At 41.4% G+C, this 4,604-nt stretch overlaps 1 protein-coding gene across 3 annotated transcripts in view; it reads left to right on the forward strand.

Annotated features, from left to right (window-relative positions):
* The window catches only part of fgf13a (fibroblast growth factor 13a), a 111,625-nt gene that overhangs the window by 28,090 nt on the left and 78,931 nt on the right, over nt 1-4,604 (forward strand). Inside the window, exon 1 of one of the 3 annotated variants that reach the window (XM_046031265.1) lies at nt 1,891-1,988. The exons of the other annotated variants lie outside the window; for them this stretch is intronic. The gene's annotated coding sequence lies outside the window, so the exon portion shown is untranslated. Of the gene's footprint in view, nt 1-1,890; nt 1,989-4,604 lie in introns of those variants that run through there. 3 annotated transcript variants of the gene reach the window in all.

Consider the following 4,604-nt stretch of genomic DNA (forward strand, 5'->3'; position numbering starts at 1 on the left):
CACGTTATCTCCATTTTTCTCTTTCTTTCACTTTCAGGTTTTTCTAGTGCAAGCCCTAATGAGTGACATTATAAACTATACAGAATGAGAAGCACACAAAAAGCTCACTGTGTAAAATGGCTACATGACCCTAATGGCTTTTGGACTTACCCTGGTTATCAGAGATATGCTGGAAAAGTTCAGTTATGGGAATTGCGCTGGATCAGAGGTGCTTTATGTGCTGAACTATGGTCCCTCTGGGTTTTATGGCCTGAAGCCATAATGGAGAGTTTGTGGTTAGGTCATATGAAAGACAAAGGCTAATCCAGTCAGCATTAGATTTAAACCTGATGGACTCTGGAGACAGTACCAGATGTAAGTCTGTGAGCACAATGTGTACAGTTTTAAACTCCTCCATATATCACTATATGTCACCAGTGGTAGCATTCATGTTTGGTCTACTCTGACATCAATAAGGGCTGTGATGTAAAGCCTCTATATACTATAGGGAACAGCAAAAAGCATCATCCAACTTAAACAACTAGACCCCAGATTGCCCGCAGACACCTGTGATGTGAGAGTGGCCTTTTCTCTCACCTTTTTAAATTCTATCATCTATAGAATATAAAAGAAATCACTTTCGGGTAGAAAACCCTGCGTCACGTACATAAAATTAAATGGCAAATTCTTCATTTTAATAAATTTTTCAAAGTGTATCCATCTCATTCATCTAATATGCATATTATATGCTTTCATTTCTCAATAATTAATTAATTAACAACACTTTAAGTAACATTAGGTTGGAGACCCAATTTATCTGTTGGGCCACAGAAAATGAAAGCTTGAGCATACCCAAAACTAGTCCGACTGCTGGTGAGATGCACCTGTTCGGTAGATTTACTTTACCAAAGACGCTAGCAAAGCAACACAGTGCATGAAATAAGCAGAGCAGAAAGGCCAGATAGGTCGGACCACACCAGATATGTTAAATGCTACAGTGCTCTAATGGGGTATGGTGCACTCCTTATGTGCTTGCATGCTGTAATATTATGAAGCACTAAGGATATTTGAGATTATTCTTAGTGTCTTTTCATCTCAGTTGAATAGGACATCTGGTCCTGTAGCAATACAACCATAATAACATGAGGAAATGCATGCTGTATCAAGAATCTGTCTCTCAGTGCCATTTTCACTAGTCTAGTGCAGAAGTGTGGCAGAATTTGCCACTTGTTTTTGTGTTAAAACAAAAGGGCAGGTTTAGCGGTAGGCATGCTAATCAATATTTTTAAGAATAACATTATTACAATTTCTGCTGTCATTGCTCTAAAGCTATTGCAAGTAACATACAGCAAACATGCATTTTGCAGTGACTGAGTGAAAGGCAGCCTTGCTTGCTGCAAATAGCCCTTTGCTGCACATATATAGCCATCAAATATTTAACATTCTATAGTGTAGTTGACAAGGATTTCAATTGCAGAGGAGCAGTAGACAAACACGTCTTTATTTCAGGAGCGTTTACTGAAGTGACAGCTGTGATTTGTTTTGCAAAGAACAACAGTTCAAAATTCAAGTTACCAGTACAGACAAAAACATGCACACTTTTCTCATGTTGACAGCACATGAATCCTGACGTGCATGCTAATGCAGTAATCGGCAGGTGAAGCCCACTCAAAATGTACTCAACACCGTTGGCATCAGGGCAGATAACTATGATGTGGCAATTAATTCTTAATTGTTATAACTGTTCCTCATTAAACACGTATCGACCACACTAATAGCCCATATCCCATGGGAAAAAAGGCCTCATTTGATAGATTTCTGCAACACTGCAGTGTTTCTACTCCAGCCTGTCTCGTGTCCTTTTAAGCCATGGATGTTGTCATGGCAATTATCTGCAACATTTTCAAGCAGCTCTGTTTTTTTTGTGGCCTTGGCTCCTGCTCATCAGTGTTGGCTGTTCAAATACACACAAATGCAAAAACCCAAACAGGTGTGGGACGATAAATGAGGTAAGAACACAATAATTTCTCTGTGCAGGTGGAAGAGGGTACTAGTATTGTAGCTATTTCGGCTTCATTCATCGATCCCTCCAACAGCAACCATTCAATAAGTAAATAAATCAATGAAATCCGTGAAGTCGCATAAAAAATTAAACTGGAGCTAAACCTGAGACATCATTTCTGTCTGGTTTACCAGTTGCTCCTCTGGCCTCGCAGTGTAGACTTTTCTGGAATCGTGTGGCAGGGTAACGAGCGGTTTTCAGTTACAAAAAAACATTTTCACACGGGGATCATCAACAACTGGCCTTTCCTCCACCTCACACTGTCCCTCCCTGTAGCTGTCTTCTACTCCCTGTAGCTGTCTTCTACTCTTACATGATATCAATAAATATGTTGGTATTTAATAATGGCAATCAATATTTTTTACAGTTATTAGCTCAGCCTCTGGCATTTTACGGAGCATAAATTAGCCTAGTGCCTAGTGGACTTTTCCTCTCCTCATAGCTTAACAAATGACATGTATTATTTATACTGTGTCTTACTCACCGCTGGTAAAGTCATTGCATCTCCCGACACAACACCACGGTTGAATTTTCAGCCTGAACGTACATTTACATTTACGTACATGTACATTTAAAGCTGCTGGTCGTAGTGAGAGCAACAAGCTGGAGGACTGCCGAGTCGTTTTCAGGCGGTAGAAGCGAAGCTCTGCTCCTGGGCGAATGACGTAAACACATAAGTGCGAGCCCTCCCGGAACACAGAGATTGCATTGCATTGCAGCAGCTCGAAAAAAAACTGCCTTTACATGAAAGTCCATGAGAGAGATCTGGTAATTTACAACCAGACTGAATTCACCCCAAAAGATGCGGGACTCCACGGAACACGACTTGACGCTGATTGGACAGCGATATTCAGAGACAAACTGTCTGTCAAAAACAGTCACAAAGTGTGAGAAAATATCCCCTGCCTTTCCCGACTTAGCAGTGCGTCGCCCGGTCGCCCTAATGAACAAGCCGCCCCTGTATATTGGCGGTTCTTCTAGTTCGTGTTATGCCAAACAGAACTGCCAGGACAACCTAAATCCCCACTAATGTAGTTTTATTCAGCTGTGCCTCCTTTTTATCAGCAGCGTTTCTCCAGTGGTTTGGGTTCGGCCCAGGTTAAAGCTAATTTTCCTCATATTCAACCAGATCAGACTAAAAGTGGTACGCTCCATTTACATAACAGTTGCCAAGCGAAAATGGTCATGTGTTTCAGAGCTAATAAATGCTTTTACTGGATTTTACACTGAATTGGTGGGTTTTGGCAATCGGAATAACACAATTTTAAAAGAAGGCTGAAGAAGTACCATTTAATGAGGCAATGCTGCCAAAGAATGGCTATGCATTTTTTTGGTAACCAAACTGCACCTACATTTTTTAACTGGAACACATTTCTCATAGTTTGTTTTAGCCTACTCAAGCTGGCTTTATAATTGTGAGTTAAGGAGTAGAGTGCCTTACAGTACAAACATAGGCGCCATAGCTTCGCCATCAGCGACATGCGCCTCCTCAAAGGCAAGTAGAGTACAGCAGATACAGTATTTCTATCTAGAGACAGCAAGAATTGTGATTGATCAGCTTGAGCTTCTGTTTTCCTCTTTCCGATGCCAGTAGAGATTGTTGATAGTAAAGGTACCATTGAGGAAGTTCTGCCGTTTTCTACTGCAAACCTACTGCTCACCTTGATTGATGCTCTCTATCACAGTGAATGAAAGAACATAAACACAGTGAATGCACTGTGTTGTCTCCTCGTCAGTGAAGAGGCAAAGCAAAACAGAGTTACCTGGATGTAACTCCAGCTCTACGAGTAAAGTGTAGCTCAACGTCTCTCTTTATCACAAAGTTAAGGGAGGAATGTAAACGCAGTTACTGTCGGGTACATAGTTAAAGCACGATACGACGTGATGATGTATGATCCATCCGTCTAGTGTTGCAGTGGTGCCATAAATGGGTGAAATCTGATGCTGAACTATAAATCAAAACCTACACCAACTCCATAGGTATCTATGGCGAGAGTCCTGTCCTTGATATATGATGAATTGATGGGCTTTGTCATGCAGACTACTATTAGTGCCTGATGTTTGAACAGTTACAGGAAACTGTAATTTTGCACTGTCTAAGCTGTACTTTTGACACATCATGCAGAAAAAAAAATAATGCTATGTTCAGACACTGTTTCACTCGGCAGTTGTAGAAATGTCTGGATGCCAGTAATCCCCGGAGAAATGTTGTCAATAAAAGTACCAGCCTGGATAGTCGCCTGTTGCTAGTGCAAGTACATGTAAATACCGGGAAGGGTGTATATTTCCATTTACCACGTGCGTGTGTGTTGACGGGTGTCAGCGTATGGCGAGCGTGGGTGCTTTGATAACGCTGAGTAAAGCAGCTGTCTTAAGCAGTTCCTGTGTAATTGTAATCCCTCTGATCAGGCTCTCTGTAAACACCAGATAGTAAACCTAGCCCGGAGCTCGACTCAGCGTTGGGAACACACACATGCGCACCCTTTCTATTTTTTTCCCTCTCTTCCACTGTACATTTACTTGCATACCAGTACAAAAGCACCTGGACTTATAGATGTGTGTG

The sequence above is a fragment of the Micropterus dolomieu genome, linkage group LG19 (genome assembly GCF_021292245.1).
Source record: "Micropterus dolomieu isolate WLL.071019.BEF.003 ecotype Adirondacks linkage group LG19, ASM2129224v1, whole genome shotgun sequence".
Taxonomy (NCBI): domain Eukaryota; kingdom Metazoa; phylum Chordata; class Actinopteri; order Centrarchiformes; family Centrarchidae; genus Micropterus; species Micropterus dolomieu.